Genomic DNA, 22,159 nt, shown 5'->3' on the forward strand with positions numbered 1-22,159 from the left:
CTTTGAGGAGTGGTTACCTTGAGGAAATGTTGCTTGTCCACTTAGAGGAAATGTAGCATAGGGTATGATTCTTAAGATTTCTTTCTGAGAGTATGTTCATTATTTCCACTCCCATTTTACATTCAATCCCCTGACTTCTGCTTTCTGGCCCTATTATCCTGCTAAAAGAGCATCAATAAAGGTCATCAATGGCTTTATAATTGGAAAAATTCAATGTGAATGCTAATTTTTTTGATCCCTTTGACTCAGTTTACCTGCCCCCATCCTCCACTTTTGAGAATTACTACGGAGTTTTTGTTTGTGATTCCACATGTAAATGAGATAATGCAGTAGTTGTCATTCTCTGACTTATTTCAGACTTACGCTCTACCCATGTTGTCACAAATAGCATCATTTCCTTCATTTTTGTGACTGAATAATATGCCATTGTGTGTATTTGTATATTTATTATTATTTTTATACTTTCATTCATCAGTGAATACTTAATTACTTCCATATCTTGGCAATTGTTCATAATGCTTCAATAAACATGAGGATGCACATATCTTTTTGAGGTAGTGTTTCACTTGTGTATTCATGGGTAAGGATACACAAGTAGAATTGCTATCAATGTTAATTTTTTAATTCTTGTATTATTTAGCACCTTTCAGAAATTTAAAACCATTCCCTATTTATTCCCATTTAAAAGTCTCTACAAAGTGCATCTGGGTGGTACAGTTGGTTAAGCATCTGACTCTTGGTTTCATCTCAGGTCCTGATTTCAAGGTTGCGAGATTAAGCCCCACATCCAGCTCTGTGCTTAGAGTGTTGTCTACTTGAGATTCTCTCTCCCCCTCCTTCTGCCCCTCCTTCCCATGCTCTCTCCCTCATTCTCTCTCTAAAATAAATAATCTTTAAGTAAAAATTAAATAAAAGTTTCTGCTACTCATCTAATCATCTAAACCAGAAATCTACAAACCATGCTGTAAAACTTGCTTTCCCTAATCTATCTCACCTATAAACTCTTGTCCTGTTCCCTTTCTTTTTTTAAAAGTTTTTATTTTAATTCCAGTTACTTAATTATTTCCTCTCATTTGTGTGTCTATCTTTAGCAGTGGGCTCTATTCGGTATAATTTCTAAGCCAATCTTAATTGGCTATCACAATCTCCAGGCTTTCTCACCAATAGGAGTTAGAATCAAGACTCATAGCCAAGAACTCATAGCCTCACATAATTGAGGTATTTCCACTGTTTTGAAAAGCTTCATTTTAGTTGCATCTGAAACTTGGTGAATTAGGGATGAACTATATATTCAATTTTCATTAACTCCTCCTGTGCTGATATATCTGGTTAATTCTACTGGCTTATAGGAAATCTTGGATTAGGATCTTTTCTCCAGCATATCAACACTGCTTAACTTTGGGAGAAACATTCAATCTCTGGGGTTAGTTTCTTAAATATAAATTTGGGCTAATAAAAGTACCTACCTTATAAGATTATTTTGAGGATTAAATGAACTAATGCATACAAAACACCTAATTTAGTGTCAGGCTTGATGTAATTCTACAAAATTTGCTAGTATTAATAGTAGTAGCGCTTTTATTATAATTACTGCTACCTTATTTTTTGGGAACCTTGTTCTGAACCTTAGTTATCATGACTTGGATCCTCCTAGGACTATCGTCTCTGCATAGTCTCTATTCACTATCCAGTAAGAGCCAAATTTCTGGAGCTATGGCTGTAGTCTGATTGACTCTGGAGTTGTCGCTTTGGCTTAGATTTATTACTGCATTGTCATATCTGCAGACCAAACACCCAGATTTACTGAAACAGTCCTGAACCTATACTCTCTTGGGATATTTTGGCCTCTGTTCAGTTTCTACAGCTTTGTTAGTACTCACCTAGAGCTCATGATCTGAGCCCACAGTTCTTGCTTTGGTAAACTAATTCTCTCTGGTCTCCACTTGAACTTTCTATCTCAAGGGATGAATTGCTACCTGACTTTTGATATCTCAAGTATTAACATGTCTCCCCTAACATATAAGATAATTTTGGAGAACAGAGGAGAAATATTTTTCTATGTGGGGGAAATAGAAAGTTCATAGAAAGGTAGCATTTAATATGGCTCTTAAAAAACTGGATGGAATCTGAATTTGAGAGGATAGAAATATAGAGAATTTTCCAGGGGTGGGTAGCAGCATGAGTAAAATGTTGGTGGCACAAAGATGAGGTGCAGGTGATGGCCCTGGTTCCTGAATTTCTAGTTTAACTGACTTATATTGTGTGGACTATTCCTGCTAGAATCCATACTATTGGATCTGTATATGTCTCCTGTCTATTCTTCATCTGATTCTAAACTAAATTGAGCTCAAAGGTAAGATGAAAACCTGTCCGATTTCTCTTAGCTCTTGTGGCTACATATCTATCTAATCAAAGAGGTATTAACACTTGGAAATGTGCCCTTTGTTCTTATGGTCTTTCTTGCAATTTTTCCTATTTTCTCATTATTTTGCTCACATCACTGTCAGCATCTCTCTTGTTTAAAGGGCTATCAAATGGTGTAGGTGTAGTGAAGAGAATATCAAACTGGAATTGAAAAGATAGGGATCTCATTCTGATTCAGATTGGGCAAATTCTTATATCTCAGGTCAGGGGTTGACAAACTACAACCTGTGACCAAATCTGCCTGCCTCTTATTTTTATTCCACCTTTGAGTTTGGAATAGTTCATACATCTTAAGTCGGTTGAAAAAAGATCAAAAGAAGAATAATATTGCAAGACACATAAAAACATATGAAATTCCGGTTTCAGGGTCCATCAATAAAGTTTTATTGGACAACAGCATAATCATTTGTTTATATATTATCTATGACAGTTTTTATGGCACAATGGAAAAATTGAATAGTTATTACAGAGACAATACAGCCCACAAAACCTAAAATATTTACTATCTGGCTCTAAATTTACAGAACAAGTTTGCTGACCTTTGCCTTAGATCTTCACTTTTTTCTTACAAGATATATTATATCTGGACAGGCATTTCATGAATGCTATCTTCCTTCTCCTTTCTCTTATAAAAAGGAATTGACATTTAAAGATATAAAATCTGTTTTCGACACTACTGATCATGTAAGCCAGAGTGTAGCCAAGCTGTAAAAATGTTCAATTTTTCAAAGTCTCCTCAATGTCTACTGTCAGGTATGTAGGCATAGAAACTTGCTCTAATTCAAGAAGTAATAGTACGAATGGAATGAGGATCCTGATACATTGGCTGCAGAGGGGTCCTATTGAGGTGTGGGATGGTGGTTGAGGATGGAAATGGTGTCATCAACAACTTAATTGTTCCTCAATATCTGAAAAGGAATTCTCAGAAGTTTATATTTTGGAGCAGTAATAGTTGTCCTGACAGCCTCAATCAATTTTAACCTTTGATTAAGCACTAGGATAGTAATCTTTGGCTGACCGAGTAAGTGACCCTGGGTTTATTTTCTAATATAAACAAAATTGAATTAGATTTTTTTTTTTTAAAACAGGGCATTAGAAACAAAGTAAAATAACCAGAAGTAAAAACTATGGCAAAAAGTAGGTCACAATGTGTATGTCCTCACTCAGGAAGTAGGTTTATATATATTGGCCTTCTTATTGGACTGAGGCCCCTTCTAAAAACCTTCAGAATTCAGTTCTGACTCTGCAGTGCCTTATTTGGTACTTGGTGAATAAATAAAAGAAAATGGAAAAGGAGAAGAAAAATTGTATAGTGGTAAAGCAAAACACTTTTTTCAAAAGCAGAAAAAGATCAAATATATGATTTAACATATGAGCAGTAACGTTGACATGTTTCTAGATTTAAAAAATGAGAATTTACTTCTCTTTTGACATGGTTGATTACATTGAGAATGTTGGTTTAAACCCAGGTTAAATGTCTTTTCTTCTACCTTCTATTCTTTTTTGAGGTGTAGTTTCCTCTTCTTGAGTCTAATCCTCTAAATTCAGATATTCTCTCTTGCCTGTGTATGTTAAGAGATGACTGTCATATTTAATAAATATCTAATTACCCTAAACTAAGAGCTTTCTGGAAAAACAAATGTTGCTATGACAATAGTTATGGTTTGGGCTGTTGTACATTAAAAAAAAAAAAGATTTATCTGCAAATATTCTATGCAAGGACAAAATGACAATGTTATTCTAGAAATGATTTTTTTGAGCTACTATATATGAAATATTTCCAGTCTCGTTGTCGTTAATCCTCATTGCAGTTAATCCTCACAGCAGTCCTAAAAGGTGACACACAGATTAGGACACAGACAGAAAGAAAATAAGAACTTTCCCACAGAAGAAAAAAAAAAAAAAAAGGAAATATCTAATTCTACAGCCCAGGTGCCCAGGTGAGAGACATGTTAATGGTGAAATTCTTAACCTGATTTCTTTGTGAGGTGATAGGTCTTGAGAATATTTAAAGACTAAGACCTCTGCCATTAGGAAGAAAACATCTCTGAATATGTTCTATTTTCTCTGATAATCTCACTCTGCAGTAATGATTAGTCAGATCAGAGGAAATGTCTGCCATTGTGACTGGTGTTCCACATAGAGACACATTTGCTTCTGTCCTGAAACTGAAGGAAGGTCTCTAGAGTAATCAGATCTGCCTTGACAATCCGTGAAGAAAGGCTTCAGGACTGGCTGACTGTGATTTCCTAGCCAGGGGTCCTGGGGAACGATTGTTATCAGTATGTTAAAGGAAACTAGTGGACATGAAACCAAAGAAAATATTTCAAAAAAGGGAAGAAACTCATGAGACATCAACCAAACAAATCAACTTTTTTTTGGTTGCATTATACCACTATTATAAGCATTACTCACAATATGCTAAATTTGCTATTTTCCCTTTGAAGATTAGTGAAGCCTCTAATATATTTTAAAATAAGCCAGGCTGGGTGTTTGAAAGTAACTAGGCCAGTTAATTTTTTTTTTCCTGTACCTTCCCACAGAGATAATATAAGGGTAACAATGCAACATTTCTGCTAAAGACAAAATCTTATTGACTTCAGTGGGCTTTTGGATCCATGGAGCCATCAAGAAAAATAGCACTGATTTAAGTTTCCCTTTTTACTCTCACAAGAATACCAACAGCCTGTGGAAAAACACAAAGAAGTATTAATTGGTATGCTGCTATGTAATAGGTTGTTTCTAGGCCAAGAAAAAGGCAATTTTATGTAATTACAATAATATATTTTACTATCAATAAAATTATGATGTGACTTACTAATTTTCTAGTAAGAGCAACTTACCTGGTGGAACTTTTTTCTGCAAAGTGTTATCAGATATGGAAATGGTACAGTTAGTAAAACCAAACAGCAAACGTAAATAAAGTATTTCATTTTAAAAGACAAATTTTATATTAACACAGATAGATGTAATATCCTCATTTTTTCTTTAAAAGATTATAATCATTATATAAGCTGAATATCTCTCCTCCCTAAGTGTATATGTCTCTTACTTTCTCTGTGTATGTGTGTCTGGGGTGCACAGTCTATCTGATTTCCTGTTAGAAAAAGTGTACGTTACATACTTTATTACAAAAAAAAAAAAAAAAGCAACATTTATCATTTAGGAGAGTGGGGGAAGGTAAGGAGAGACTACGTTTTAACAAAGAGATATTTTAGTTGGAAAGATAGTAATGACCTATCGTTATGAGACAACTGCTTAGGGAGATTTGTGTTCAGCTCTTTCAATCGATATCAACACATCTCAGTGTACTTCTGGAAGAGAGCTGTTTGGGTGTCATCTTTCTGTTATGGAAAGCTGGTGGGGGAATGGGCAAGTTCTTGGCCATGCTCCCAACATCACTGAAATAACTGGTGGTTGAGTTGAGAAATAAACTCCCATATATTTGAATTCTAGGTTTTAAGTAAACCATTGGGTTAAAGAAGTAACAAATTAAAGGCAGAAAATAGAAGAAGTCACCATTTTGAAATTTGATACATGTACAAAAATTCTATTCAACTGCTAAAAGTACATGACACCCTCCTACTTTCACCAGTGTCTCAAATTCTTTTTTATCATTTTATGAAGGCTACTGGGTTTCCATAAAATCATACTTAAGAAAACTCATATTTCTTCTGGAAGCAAATATATGCAGACATCCATCCCAAAGAGTCATATGAAACATAAATATACACTTTATTTTTTTCTTTTTTTAAAATGTACACTTAAAAGGGTGAATTTTATAGTATGTGGATTATGCCTCAATTAAAAAAATAGGAGATAGAACAAAAATATGAGATATTTAAAACATATGCTGTTGTATCCCTTCAAAATTCATACATTGAAGTCCTAACCCATATTAGCTCGTATGTGACTGTATGTGGAGACAGGGATTCATTAAAGTAAAATGAAGTCATATTGGTGGGCCCTACTCCGATATGACTGTTGTTATAAGAAGAGATTAGAAAAAAAGAGATTATGACACAGACAAGTGCAGAAGACTGAGACAGTGGAAGAAGATGGCCACCTGCAAGCCAAGGAGAAAGGTGTCAGAGGAAACCAACCTTGCCTATATCTCAGTCTCAGACTTTTAGCCTCCAGAGCTGTGAGGAAATGAATTTTCATTAAGTCCCAGTCTGTGTTACTTTGTCATGGTAGCCCTGGAAAATGAACACACTTGCTATCTTAATTTCAGTAATTTAAGGTAAATTTTTTTAGATTTGTTTATATAAAGTAGCATAAAAATGCTAGACAGCCAAAGGTGTCAGAAGTCACTGCCCTCCTCTTTTTCAGGTTGGTTTTATTTATCCATATCTGTTCAAATAGTGCCAGTAAAATGGTAGCCACTCGTTTAACTTTTAATATCTTTATTGTATTATTCTTAATATACTTGAAATAATTCTTTTAGTGATTTCCTTTTCTTTGTAATTAGATGTAGTGGTTAGATTTTTTTGTAAGCTTGAATGATCTACTTAAACAGTGCCTTGTTGCTTACTCATTCTTGTCTTTTAAATTGCTCTGATGAACAATAAACCAAAGAAATTGCGAGTATAATATCAACACTTGAAAATAGCATATGACTCTTTACCCTCCTCCTCCCCTGTACACAAACTCCATTTTTTGGAAACATTGTCAGGGTCCACCAAGCTTGAATGGCTTTCGACAGCCTTACTTGGGCTTGCTTAATGAACAGTGAGAAAGGAACTGAGGTCCTCTGACAGCCTGTAACCTTTACCTAAGGAGATTTTTCTAGAATTTGTTATGTACTGGTTTCTTTAAAGCAAACCCAACTGAAAGGGTTATATTCAGGTTCTCTTCTTTGAGAAGACAATGCACAGGCCTGATCTTCATGACTTTCTCTTTACTTATTTTCTATATAAGTTTAGAAAAATCAAGAAATATGCTAACCAGCTGTTCTCAGAATTTTCTGAAATTTTTTTTTTTCTCAGTGTGTGATTTTGAGACATGTTGGCAGGAGAAGAAGGTGTGAATATTCAAATGAATTTTCCTAGAAAGGATATAAAAATCTACTTTAAAAAAAATTTAAATTTCTTTAATACAACTTCTTCCCTGCTGGAAAGTACAAACGCATTAGGTGGGAATCAATCCCCATTGTAAGAGCTATTTCTAGGGGACCTACAAATATTCATACATTTTTTTCTTTTATTTATGTAGCTATTATTTTTCTTCCATCTCATAAATGTAAGCATTGCCTAGGCACTGGGAATGTAGTGAGAGAGAAATATGGATAGCAACTAGGTTTATGGGCAGCTTACAGTTTAGTAGGGAAGAAAGATATCAAGCAAATAATGACACAAATAATCACATACATTATGACATAAATGATTATTGGTTTGACATGACCCTAAGGGAGAAAAATGGTACTGAGAGAGTGCCAAATAACAGAATTTGTCCTTTACTGTGTGACTAGTAAAGCTAACAAGGTTTTCCCAAAATCAGCAAGGAAGGAAGAGCCTAAATCATATAGTGCTAGGTTAAAGATTTTGGCCTCTGTCATAAGAAGAATGTGAAAACCTAAAAGGGCTTCAAACAAAGGGTCACCAACAGAATTGCATTTTTTTAATTACTAGAACAGCACTGTGGGAAACGGATTGATTCAGAGAAAGGAAATGCAGAGAGGCAGGTAAGCTGGCTTTCACCAGTAGTCAGTGCTACGGGGGATGGCGACCTCACTGAGTAGGGACAGTGGGGAAGGTACAAAGAACAGATTCTGAGATCCTTAAGTAGAGCTGATAGGACTTAGCATGATGTGAGGGGTGAGAAATAGAGATAAATCAAGGATGCATCTACAATTTCTGGTTTGAATAACTGGATTGGTGGGGGTGCCATTTACTAAAATAAGGTATATATTGGTTGTACTTTGTAGACATTGAAACATTATATATGTACCTTGAAGGTTATAGGCTCCACCAGTCCAAGGGTATAAATAGAAATAATGTAAATACTAATATTCAAATATCTCTAATTTAAAGTCTACTTGCCCAGTTAGAAATCCCAATCGCTTGCAGTAATCTCCAGAAATTCTGAGGGGTGTATGTGTGTGTGTGCGCATATGTATCTATATCCATGAAACCATCTAGGTCACTGGTCCTTGTTGTCTTTCGTTATTCCAGGATGCCATTCTGATGATTCCGCCCCCAAAGGTTGAAGTCTTGTCTGTCATACCTTGATGGGTAAAGTATAATTAAAATATTCTTGTAAAATTGATATTTTGACTAAATATATCTTAATAACATTAGAACTAGCGTCACTAGATTTTAAAAAATTCATTTAAATTTGAATTTTAGATAAACAACAAATGCTTTTTTGTCCTAACAATGTCCTAAACATTGTGTGAAACATACTAAAAATTATTTGTTGTTTATTGGAAATTTGAATTTAACTGGGCATCCTGTGATTTTATTAGCTAAATCAAGTAACCTGCTTAGAATGCATACTTAGAATTCCAACTGTTGTTTCTAATGGTTACATTTATTAAAAAGAAGATGTTCTTCTCATCCTGAAAATTCCTCAGTTGTTTAGGTTTTCCAAGTGACAGAAAATCCTTATTAAATACAGATATATTTGCTGATGAAAAATACTGGGCAGTTCTCTAAGTCAAATAGTAGGGTGGTAAAGAGGCCTTTGCTTGTAGCAGAGTTCTAAATTTAAAAAGAGGAATCTAGAGGATCTGTAGATACTTTGAAACATTTTTCTATGATCATGTAGAGCAAAAATAACTCTAGATGATTCATGGTCTAGATTCCGAATTGTCCTGAAGACTAAGGGCATTAGTTCTTTCTTTGAAAATAGTATTTGTTAAGCTGAAAATAGTATTTGGACTATTTAAATCTATGAATTTACTTCTAAAAACAGCATTGGTTACATATTTGTATATATGATTTTCACTTCTTGTTAAACTAATTTTTGCATATTTCCTATGTAAAAACACAATAGATATATAGGAGATGAAAAAAAAATCTTAGTATGTGAGGTTTCCTGATGTAAAAATCTACATATGATGGTAAATTGCTGGAAATGAGCCATACTGCCCAGGTGTATACCTGAGTCTACAGTTTGTGAAGTATGTGAACTTAATTACTTGTACTTGCTATGCTTCATATTTCTTCTCCTACCCCAAAAGATTGGTGTTAGGATTTAAACTATATGTATATGTATATACATATATGTGTATGTGTGTGTGTGTGTGTGTACCTCAAACTAACAAATGCTGAACACAAATTAGCTTAATTTTACTTGATATTTATTTTGTAAGAAAATGTGGCTTATATAACTTCTCCCTTTTTATTTATAGATTATGACTACATATAGTACACATCTATAATCCAAATGATTATGATAGTTAACTCTATAGGTCAAAGCCACGCATCTTTGTCAAAGATGAAAGGAAGCAGATTACGATAGGTTAAAAGATAGTTGAGAGTTTATATATTCTATAGCTTTTATTCTCCCTGTGAGGTGGGAAGCAATTAAGCCCTAAACTGGTAAGAATGATGGGAAACATGATGAGTGAGGGCAATCATGCAAATGCCACCATCACGGAGTAAAGAATGTGCCTAGGGATACTTGATGAATTATGGAATGGCATTGAGAGGCTCCCACAGGTTGGAGACCATTAATTTGTAGTACAAACAGTAGCCAAAGTATTACAGTTTTGTCCAACGCTGCTCAGTGATTCTGTAGAAAATATGAGTTGTTGAGGGAAGCTGGAGTGAAAAACCAGAATAGGCAATAAGTTTATAGCATGGGATATAGGGCAGTTAAAGTGATGAGTAGGCAAGAAATGAATCTAACTCTGGGAAGATTGGAGTTATCGTGGAATTGAATAGTGGCTGTAGAGTGATAAAAGGGCATCAGAAACTGGAAACAAAGAGGCTGTCGTCAGAAACTGTGATATTGGCATATAGAAGTTCAGAAGTGGCATGATTCTATGTGAAGGTGTGATCTAGGAGCAGCTATAAAAGTGAGTTCCAGGATAGCAGTAGAAACAGAATCAAAAAAAATAAAAATAAAAACTCCAAAAAACTTGAGGGATTATGAGATTAGGCTTTCCCTATCCTAGAGATAAAATCAAAGTTAGGGAGCTATACAGTTTCATCCACTTTCGACACTGCTGCAGCATCCCTTCTGGCTTGTGACAAACCATTCCTTTCTGGTTCTCATCTTACCTCTTTGACTTTTCTATCATATCTCTTTTGGCACCTTCTCTATTTTGGCTCAGCCCTTAAAGATTCCCCAAGGCCAAATTCTTGGCCTTTTCTTCACTACAGATCTTAATAAATCCTCAGAAGATAAAAAGTGGTGAAAGAGTGCTAACTGATGAAGTAGAGACAGAGAAGTCACAGGCTTGAATGCCTGCAAGGAAGGGAGAGTGAATAAAAAATCATCAAAATCCAATGTCAAGCAAAAAAATCACCTTCCAAAGAGTGATTATTAAATGTTAGACTTCTTATTAGTCAAAACCTGCTTGTTGGGGAGTAGAGGAGAAGAAGGTTTTCAGAGTTGCGAGTGAAAATGATTTTGAGATTAGAATTCTAGTCTTAGTCAAATTTTCAATCAATTTAAATGAAGTCATTTTTCTATATGCTGTAATTGGGAAAGTTAATTAACTATGCATTTGTTATGACAAAGTTATTTGGGGGTGTATTACAGTAAAATGACATTGAAAAAAAGAACGAAGGTGGATAATACACAAAGTAGGGGAAATGAAAAAAACAAAAAACAAAAAAACGAAAAAGCAAAAAAACAAAATAGGGGAAATGATTCAGTCATCAAATGAAAAAAAATCACAATATAGCAGCTGTATAGTAGTCTCTTTTTAAAAATTTTGGTACAAATTAGAATGGTTCAGTGGGCTCCAAGAATTATGTCTTCAAAAATGATAAGCATTTTGAGATCTAGACAGAACAAGGAGGAAGCCACAGACACCAGGGATATTATGAAGAGACAGTATGTCTATTCTCTCGAGAAGAAAAAAAAGGAGAAGCCTCAAAACTGTATAAGAAAATGAATATTTCAAATATGAGGTAGATTAACATGAGAAATCATTTGGGTTTGAAGGATAGACCTTTTGATCTTGATGCCAGGAACATTTTCCTTTGAATAGCACAGTAAGAAAACTATGTATTATCATGATGTACTTGGTAATGGATAATATCTGCATGTTCATAACAATGCAAATTCTTCTACTGACTTGCCATTTTAATCAATGTACAGACAATGTATGGGAGAGATTCTAATTAAAGAACAGAATGTGAATTCTATTAGCCTTGACAATGTGAAAAACTGAAGTTACACTGGCAGTGTACCGGGAGAGGGAGAAGGAGGGTACAGTCTGAGTAACTGTTGGAAAGATAAAGTAAGTATGCCAACAAGAGACAGCCCTCTCTTCCAGGCCCTCATACCAATATAGGAGAAAGAGGGAATGTGTTTGTCAGTGAGTAAACCTTAGAAATTACCATGTGCGTAAGGGTAGTACGGCAATGTCTGCAAAGTCTGGACAGACTTTCACTCAGAATGATACAGAAAAGTCAAAGAGAGAATAATGAAACCTTCTCTTATCTCCTTGAGAGGTGAGAGCAATTGCCTTGTGACTGTCTCCTGAACAGTCGGATACTTCTCACTTAATCTTGGACATGTATATTCCCAGGTTCAAGGATCATGTAGCCCACAGCCTTGCACCATAGGACTAAAAGATCTGACTTCTTATCAGGCTTGTTAGGTTTTCAAGGTGACACCCTAAAGAGGAGAGGTTTGGGACACTGTCCTCTTCTTTCTTTTTATTAAACAAAGGAGGCTTGATCTTCTTGCCCTTGTGATTTGAAAACTTGACGATGTTACCTTATGAAACATCATCTTACAAAGTGAGCAGTCCAAGGATACAGTCCATGGTTAATGGAACAAAAAATTAAAATTTAAGTATAATATATGGTATGAAGGCATAGGTACTAAAAATAACAATCTAACTAGAAAAATTGAGGGAGAGTAGTGAGAATCATGTGAAATAAATCCTCATCTATCATGACTGAAAATCAATGGAAATGATCTAAGGGTGATAAGTTAAGAAATAGCTATGTAAGCATATTACTTAGCAGTATGAAAGTAACCTACAGAGCAACTTAATACAGAAATATTAAATGACGATGGCTTTGAGGAGCATGATTAAGGTGGAGGAAGATGGAGCTGTTAATTGTTACCACTTCTATTGATTTAGAATGTTTAATGACATGGATATTAAAATTTGGCCATTTAAAAAAATACTTGAAAATTTAGAAATGAATGCTCCTGGTACAAATAAAAATGAAAATGTAATGTGCTTTGCCACTTTCATTTCCAATTAATTAAAATTTTCTAGAACTTTTAAGAGGAGTCTTAATCAAGTTCTATGGATTTTGTCCTATACATTGATCACAAAGTTGGCATAAAAATAAAACCATATTTCCTTGAAAGATAGAAGTGAACCTCTATTTTCTTTTAAAAGAACTTTGACATGAAGGAAGATACAGGAAGAATTATAATGATTTCATGGTGCTAATTAAAATATCTCTAATAAAGACCTCAAGTTGAGCAGCATAGCTTAAGGATTGGCCCTTAAAATGAAATATAGGGTATTTCCATGTTGCTATAAAGTTTTGAGATTATATATATATATATATATATATATACACACATATATATTATAAAGAGGATGAGTAAAGGAAAATTTTAGTTGACATATTTTCTAGTCAATGAAAAATGAAAGGTTATTACGTGTGCTTGAAGCAAGTGCAAGTCATTCTGTCAACAATGACTATATATAATCTCTAGCTCTCTCCTATGTTCTGTCTCTTTCCCTTTATTTCTCTTTTCACCCATTCACTTTAGGTGCACGCACCTTTATCTGGTAGTTACTATAAAAAATATCCTCATACAACTGATGTCAAGCAACATTTTAAAAGTCAGGAATAATGCATTTTGTTATTTCTTCCTCTTTTAAATGTAAAGTTTCAAGCAGTTAATGTCAGATACACAGTTTTGCAAATGTATCACATAGAAAAGTTGTCTGGCTCATTCCTCTAAGAAACCAAGGAGGAAAGAGCTAATAATTTCCTGGAAATTGTAGGGATATTTTTTTCTACCCAGCCAAAAATATATCATACCTCTATGTTCCTCATATTTCCTTTCATTGTTGATTGGCTATATTTTTCAGAGGAGATAACTATGAATAAGATTCAATTAATGCAGCAGACATGAGAACTTACTAAGAGAAGACAGCACTTGCTTAATCACTGTGGGGAACCTAAGTGTGTACATTTGATTTCTGCTCTCGAGTAGTTTGTACTTCTCTGGTTGTAAGGCATACAAGTGAGTGTGAGGAAGTGCAGAATGGTATATATTTTAGAATAAAAGGAATATGTAGTGCCATGGATGCAAGAAGTGAATTAGGGCTGAGATAAGGAACTTCAGGAGGCTTCGTGGAAGCTGGGGTGGTATTTGACAGAGCCTTTATAGGCACAGATGGAAGTTGGTGAGGGAGATTTTCCAGGCAGAAGAATAGAGTGTGAATAAAGGTGTAGAGACAGGAAAACACATGAGTTTGGAGAAGTTAATTAAAATATCTCTAGTAAAGACCACAAGTCCAGTTTGTCTAAAGCTTTAGGTCTAGTTTGTCAGGTAAGACTATCTCTCCTTTAGGAAACATGAGGTAATGAGAGCTAAGACAGGATCCGTAGGTGGAAGTGAACTTGGGGAGAGTCAGAAAGTCATAACCTTGGACTGAATTAACCAGGCAGCTTCACGGTCTTGGACAGGAAAGTGCCAGGTAGGAGAGAGAAAGGGCAGCCGTGAAGATCAGTGGAAGAGTCAGCAGACTAAATTGAATATTTGATAGCTCTCCTAATTTTGCTTGTTGCTCTCTGTTCTCCTAAATGCATGTCAGGAAAACAGATTCCAAAGGAATCGTGTCCTGCCCACACCCATGCAGATTTACTCTCTGCCCCTGTTGCATGGCGTTCAAAGAAACCAATAAAAAACACAACCAGTTTCACTCTCTGCACATGGCCTGTGCACTGGTTTCCTTTGGCTGTTCCTGTTCTCTTCTAAGCATCCTGACGGGGACCAACCCAGCTAGCACATGACTTTCTTCCCTGGCTGCTTATTTAGTTGTTGCAGCAAATCCAGTTTGTCCTTAGCTTATCATTGCCCTATCATATTCCTTGGTCAGGCCCTCCAAGAATTCCCAAGTAAAATTCTACCCAATTCCGTAGTCGATGGAAGCAAATAAGAGTTAAGAATTAATCATTGTTTTATATAACTAGAAAGTCATGCAGTCAAATTCAATTTCAGAAAAATACTTTAAAAAGGGGGATTGAGAAATCCCCCCCCCCCCCATTCACACACTAATCTTTAGGGACAATTGGCACAATGATCCATTATTTACTGTTTCTGTGTGGTGATGATGTTTCTCTGCAAAGAAGATGACAAAGAGAATAAAAAAATTGCATTTTATTAGAACTGCTCCCAGATGAAGTAGTGACTAGCTGATATTTGATTAAGGATTGACAGTATTCTATTATCAAGCATTATGACTGGCCCTTATAATCATACTCGATAAAAACTGGAGAAATAAGGTTTTAGAGCAGCAGTGCTTTCTGAGAAAAATCATTTACTTTAAACTGATTATTTTGGTATAAATTTTCAAAGCGGTGGCTCTAATAGGATTATTGAGCAGAGAATTGAATGCTTTTTCATTATTAAAGAAGTGCCATTAAAAGTTGTGGTTTTTCAGGTGGCTTTTTATTTCCTTTGCATCTGAGTTGATGCTTTCTGTGAAAATGCTTTGTGGCTCAGCATTTCCTTTGTAGATTATTAATAAGCTCTGAAAAGTTTGGCATAAAAATAAAGGCATATTTCTTTGAAACATAGAGTTGAATCTCTATTTTCTTTTGAAAGAATTTGACATGAGGGAAGACATAGGAAGAATGATAATGACTTCATAGTGCTAATTAAAATATCTCTAGTAAAGACCACAAGTCAAGCACCATAGTTTAAAAAACACTTCTGCTGCATATTATCTTTGCTTCTCAATTTTAAAGGTGATCTTAAGTTTACTTGGACATATTTAATGTGAAATTTTGAAACACTCAGTTACCTATCTAATTTTTCCTTAACCAAATATTGATAGAAGCAGATCCTTCATGCTAACAAAATTTATGAAATAAATTTTTTTAAAGATTTTATTTATTTATTCATGAGAGACACACAGAAAGAAAGAGAGAAGCAGAGACACAGGCAGAGGGAGAAGCAGGCTCCATGCAAGGAGCCCAACGTGGGACTCAATTCCGGGACTCCAGGATCATGCCCTGGGTCAAAGGCAGGCGCTAAACCGCTGAGCCACCCAGGGATCCCCCTATAAAAGATATTTTTACATTAGTGTGAAAATTAAGGATATTTGCTAATTTACCTTATTATTGATTAATAAACATTTTTTGACCATGTCCAATTTCATTTTTAGTTAACAGGGCAAGTATCATTTTTCTATGGGACAGACAAGGAGGCCAAAGTAGATGATTATATCAGCATCATATCAAGAATAAATGATTGAGCCTAGAAGCCAAATCTTCAGATTCTTGGTTCAATACCCTGTGAAGAATGTTGCCTCTTGCTACTAAATCCAATTCCCAATGTAATTTGGCATAGTAGTAGCGACATTGTTTGGGAGGCAAAGAAGAGTGACATTATTATAGCAAGTTCCAGAAGTGGCATGTTCAGATCACATGAACTATCATACAAGGCTGCAATGTATTGATGATAAAAGCAAAGCGTATTGGTGAATGTGGAGGTAGGCCAAATTATCTGAGTTCTGATGTTTAGTCGGAGCCCAAATATGTGTGTGTATGTGTATGTACATATGTGTGCATATATATGTTTGAATCAGTTTAATAATATAGCATAGATTTTGCCATTCATTCATTTAGTTATTTATCTTGATATGTCTTGCCCTAGGTAGACAATGAGCTCTTTGGTGGGGACAGGGGCCATTGATTCTTTATCGTTTACTCCTGGTGTTTATTGCTCTGCCTCCCTCAGTAGTCCTTTAGTAAAAAAATCATTAGTTGCATTAATAAACCTTTATTCAGAGCGAAGGGAGCTGTTTGGTTTTCTTTTCTCATCTAAAACACTCATGTACATGCTTTCAATATCTATATGTAATAGTGCGGCCTCTGAAATTGCATGCCCTAGTGTTTCCTAACAGGAAATGTGAAATTGGACAAAGGGCCATTTCCTTCCACAGTCTAAATCCAAGCCAAATCTTGCTATTTTCTCCAATGCATGCTAAGTAGCCTAAGGATCCATTTTTACAATAGATTAAATATTTGACATTTTTCACTGGTTCATATTCATATTCTGAAAGAGTTCCAGTGCCGCCCAGACATGCACGTAAAAGTGTTTCAGTCCCATATGTTCATTCTTCACGGGATATGTATTCCATTACTCGCAATAAAAAAAGTAGAAAATGTGTAAATCCCTTATATAAAGCTCTTAGCCAGAAACAATTCTATCTCCATGGAATTTCATAAATCTTATCTGATTTATAAGATAGAACTATACAACACTCCAGTGATCTTTCCAAAGCAATTCCTTATCTTTTCCCTGAGATTTCTTTCTCAGTTCTTTTAATATTTCCAAAAGGCTCAATGTTCCCAATCACTAGGCCTTTAGAGAAATTACAGGTGAATTTAAAAATATAATAAATATTCTATTATTTAAGGTGTGTAAAGGTGCTATCACCACCACAGAGGAAAGATAAAAGCATTGTATAGCTTAATTTTTCTCCCTCAAACTTGGGCAAGCTTTAAGTGCCCTATTTGGCTGCTGGAAGAAGAGATTCTTTGAGTCTAGTGCAGGAGATATCTGTCATAGAGATCATAAAGGGAGAGACAGAGAAGATAAACTTCGATTTTGGCTGAGTGCTAGTCCTAACAAATATTCTTATAAATGGCGAAATCAGAAAGACTGGACTGGATGGAACATAAACTTGCAAAGTGCTCAATAGACATCCAATAAGTAAAATAAGAAAGAAGGGGAGAAAGGCAAGAAAGAAAACAGAGGAACGACAAGAAAAAAGAAGGAAGGAAAGAAAGAAAAATCAACTAATGAAAAATCTGAATGTTTCATCTCAGTGGGTGGGCTTTGGTTTTGATGTCTCTTCTTTGCTACCTCCTCAAACGTTATCTTAATTTAATTATAATTGATTTTATGAGAGCACTTTAAATATCCTTTAAAAAAAACCTCAGTAACTTTAGATGTTGTAATTTCCACCAGAGATATGTTTGTCTCTTTAAAGAGTGTTTACTGGTGCTAACTGCAACATCAGCTTTTAAGAGAAGGGGGGAGTGTATTTCAAGTAACCTCTGTAGAACACTATTAAATTCTAGAGCTTTCCTTTATGAGGACAAGTTCTCTATTTTTTTAAAAAAGAGTGATAAATAATTATTTTATAATTATAGAATAAATGATGATAGCCATGATCTTTACATCTAGGTAGAAACATTATATGGTTTTGGTTGTTGATTGAAATTGAAAGCTAAAAGCAGAGGCTGGATAGAAGGAAAGAGGCAACTTTTTCCTCATATCATTCAATTTCTCTGTTGGCTGAGAGAAGGAAAGATTAGATTCAGGGTTCTGATAAAATGTAAATTGAACAAAATGTCCACTGCAATCACCTTAACAGGGAATTAAGCTGTACCCTTTCTGCTGAGAATCACTGAACAATTTGAAGATCGAGGAAGACCACAGAAAAGGGACTTCTGATGCCAAACTTTATTATATAAAGTCTTTGAGCTGAGAATAAGCTCCAGAAGGGATATGATTGCAAAAATTATTACAGCATTGTACAAGTTGTGCAAGATTATACAAGTATGAAATCAAGCCCAGGAATTTAAAAAATGGTTGCTTATAAACTTTTTTTTAAATTTTAGAATTAAATAGAACATCCTTTCAAGTATATAATTATGTATATGTTATAAATGTATACATAAATCTATATAGCACACTTGGCTCTTACTAGCCACAGTAGTTCTGTTTTTGTCACTGTTGAACACCGAGGTAGTGAATATTGAACCATTTCTTCTAGGGGAAGTACTCAGAGCCTCTGATCACATTTTTATTAAATGATCAGTATATAATCTTGTTTTATTGAACTCATGGCCAACAACACTATAACTCATGCCTCGATGAAGCTTATCTCATGTACACATTTTCTTCCTAAGGCACATCAGTCACAGCTTAGAAACAGAGCTAGCACGGAAGTGCTATTTTGGGGGGTTCCATTGTAAATGCTGAAATCACCAATGAAAAGCACAAAAATGTGAAAAAACTTGGCACCAGATACATCCCCCCAAAGGACACTCTTTTATAGTATGAGAGTTGAAATCAGAAGGCAAAGTGTTGCCTTGTTTCATCTCAGCTGGGAACATACATGTCAGGCGACTCAAATTTTTCACAACCCTACATATGCATGTGCCCACAAATGACTATGAAGGAGCCCAAGCACTGATGTTGAGGTGACACATGAATTTTAGCTAGCAGGCAAATTCGCAAATATGGAATCCATGAATAATGAGGAACAATTGTGTGTGTGTGTGTGTGTGTGTGTGTGTGTGTGTGTATGCATCTGCTTAAAGAATTGTTTGATCTTCCATGGTAACTGTTCTGTGAAAACAAAATCTTGCTAACAAAGCTGATTTTATACTCATATTTTTCTATGGATTTTGAAAAATAGTGTCAAACGCCCACTACCACAGTGCCACCAACCCAAAGTTCCCCTAGGGTATTCCTGCGTAGACAACCTCTCTCTTCCTACCACAACCCCTAGCAATTACTGATCTTTTCTCTGTACTGATAGTCTTGCCTTTCTAGAAAGTCTTCTGAAATTGAGACACCTGGGTGGCTCAGTAGGGTAACACCTGCCTTCAGCTCAGAACATGATCCCCGGGTCCTGGGATTGAGCCCTGAGTTGGGCTCCTTGCTCAGCGGGGAATCTGCTTCTTCTTCTGGCCCCTCTCTCCCCACTCTATGCTTTCTGCCTCTCTCTCTCTGAAATAAATAAATAAAATCTTAAAAAAAAAACCCTCTCCCACAATTGTTAAAAACAAACCAAAACAAGAAGTTCTTCTAAAATGGAATCATATCTTAAGTAACCTCTGGGTCTGGCTTCTTTTACTTAGCATTTTCAGCCATATTGTGTGTGCTTCACTTTTCCTTGCTATTACTGAGTGTTCCATCTTATGGATGTACTACAGTTTGTTCATTCATGTATTTGCTGGAGAATATATAACTTATTTCAAGTTTTGGGAAATTATGAATGAAGCTACTTTAAACAGTCATATATAGGTTTTTGTATGAACTAAAATTAATTTACCTTGGGTGAATACCTAAGAGTAGAATTGCTGTTCTTTTTTTTTTTTTTTATAGCACTTTAGTTATTTTTAATTAAAGAAAAACAGACTTTTCCAAGGGTGACAAAATGAACTGAAGGTCAGATGGAAGGAAGCAGGGTGTGTGGGCTGCTCAAGCTCTTGCTCCAAAATCTGGAGGTGAGGAAAGAAGGTCCTCCCAAGAATTCAAGAGTGACTGGCCAGCAGAGGGATGACTTTGATGACTTTGGGCACTGGATCAGTCTAAGTAGGCTCTAAGGCGATTTCCACCTGCCAGTTGGTTGAATGATTAATATTATCACTCCTAGGGGCTATTACATTAAGGAATGATGCAGGAAGCCAAGAGAGTGGCTTATTCAGTTGGATTCTGAATCACAATCAGGAAACAGTCTTTATCTGGTGCAACCAGAATTTCATTTTTCTTGGAGCGAATTTGAAGGAAGGTGAGGTCATTCCAGGGGTCAATTTCATGCATGGTGCTCCGGCCTTCAAGGTGAAGTTGTGCATGAGGTTGGCAAACTGTGTAGTGATGGGATTGTCCATGGCTCTTGATGGGAATGTCTTCTGTGTTCACCACGATGATGCCCGGTGCTCCCTTCTGGCTCTGAAGTCCTTTCAGTGTCTTCTTCACCTCTGCCATTTCCAACCGATCCAGTGGCTCCAGGACGCCAGCATTCAGTCTAGAATTGCTGTTCTATTTGCATCCCCATCAGCAGTGTATGAGAGTTCCAGTTGCTACATATCTTCACTAGTGCTTGTTAGTTTCATTTTATTTTCTTTACGTTTCAGCCATTTTAATGAGCCCTTAATGATATCTCACTGTGATTTTACTTTGTATTTTCTGAATAGTGATGTTGAACATCTTTTCAAAGACTTATTTGCTATTCCTATATCTTTTTTTAGGGAAGTGTCTATTCAAATCTTTTGCCTATTTTTAAAACAGTATTGTTTGTCATCATAGTGTTGGGTTTGAAAGTACTTTAAATATTCTGGACACTAGTCTTTTGTCAGACATGTGGCTTCTCTTTGCATTCTTTTCAGAGAACAAAAGTTTCTAATTTCAGTAAAATTTAATTATCAGTTTTTCTTTTCTACATTGTGCATTTTTTTGCCATATCTAACAATTGTTTTGCCTAATTTAAGGTCACAAAGATTTTCTCTAGTGCTCTCTTCAAGAAGTTTTATAGTTCTACATTTTACATTTAGGTATGATTTATTTTTAGCCAGTTTTGTTTAAGGGGTGAGCTATGGGTCAAGTTTTATTGTTCTCTTTTGTGATGGATGAAAGTGCAGTTGTGCCAACACTACTTGTTAAAAAGGATATCCCTTTCCTACCTAATTGCCTTTATGTCTTTGCCACAATTGTTATTTGTATACATCTGTGGGTCTAATTCCAGACTCTGTGTTTTGTACCTTTGATCTGATTGTCTATCACGACACAGATACCATTCTGTCTTCTTTACTATGGCCTTGTAATGCATCATAAAATCATCAAGAGCATTCAATCTGTCCTCAAAGAAGGAGCAATACTTCTTGAAAGAGGAGAATCAAAGAATTTGACAACATATTTTAAACTACCACAGGGATTTTTTTCCAAAGTATTTTATTTAATGCTGCAAATTTCCCCAAGCACTGCTTTAAATTCACAAATTTTGACATGTTATTTTTTATTTCCACTCATTTAAGAATATTTTTAATTCCTTTGAATCTTCCTCTTTGATCCATGAATTATTTCCATGTATGTAGTGTAATTGATAAATATTTGAGCATTTTCTGGTTATCTTTCTATTGCTGATTTTCAATTTAATCCTGTGTGACCTGAGACTACTTTGTATAATTTCTGTCCTTTTAAGTATCTAAAGGTTTGTTTAGTGCCTAAGAATATGTTTTCTGTTTGTGAATGTTCTGTGTGTTCTCAAGAAGAATATCTATTCTTGGATAGTGATTAATAGGATTAATAGGATTTTATGTATCTTTGCTTATTTTCCTTCCATTTGTTCTATCTGTGATTGAGAGAGAAGTATTGAAGTCTTTGGGTCCATCTATTTCTCTTTTCAGTTTCATTAGATTTTTGTTTCCTGAATTTGGAAGCTTTGTTGCTGGGTGCATATACATGTGTAATTTTTGTTTCATCTTGATGAATGGACCTTTTGTAATCATATATTGGCTCTCTTTCTCAGTAATTTTCTTTGATCTGAAATCTACCACTTCTGACATTAGTATACCTATTCTAGATTTCTTTTGATTTGTGTTTGTTT

The 22,159-nt window shown here is 35.2% G+C and overlaps 2 long non-coding RNA genes and 1 pseudogene across 17 annotated transcripts in view; 1 reads left to right on the forward strand and 2 right to left on the reverse strand.

Moving 5' to 3' along the window:
• Positions 1-3,869: 3,869 nt before the first annotated feature.
• Positions 3,870-8,898, reverse strand: LOC144300367 (uncharacterized). Its single transcript, XR_013366955.1, has 3 exons — positions 8,466-8,898; positions 4,958-5,110; positions 3,870-4,253 (listed from the first exon to the last, which is right to left on the reverse strand). It is a non-coding gene; the product is annotated as an uncharacterized LOC144300367 (long non-coding RNA).
• Positions 7,701-22,159, forward strand: part of LOC144300365 (uncharacterized) — a 97,320-nt gene continuing 82,861 nt past the window's right edge. For 4 of the 16 annotated variants that reach the window (XR_013366940.1, XR_013366939.1, XR_013366948.1 and 1 more), the window contains exons 1-2: positions 7,703-8,107; positions 8,598-8,657. This is a non-coding gene — a long non-coding RNA (uncharacterized LOC144300365). Of the gene's footprint in view, positions 8,108-8,597; positions 8,658-15,976; positions 16,304-22,159 lie in introns of all 16 variants that reach the window. The other 12 variants (XR_013366947.1, XR_013366951.1, XR_013366941.1 and 9 more) reach the window with 6 other exon arrangements.
• On the reverse strand, positions 20,043-20,541 carry LOC144300168 (dynein light chain roadblock-type 1 pseudogene; annotated as a pseudogene).

The sequence above is a fragment of the Canis aureus genome, chromosome 28, assembly GCF_053574225.1.
Source record: "Canis aureus isolate CA01 chromosome 28, VMU_Caureus_v.1.0, whole genome shotgun sequence".
NCBI lineage: Eukaryota > Metazoa > Chordata > Mammalia > Carnivora > Canidae > Canis > Canis aureus.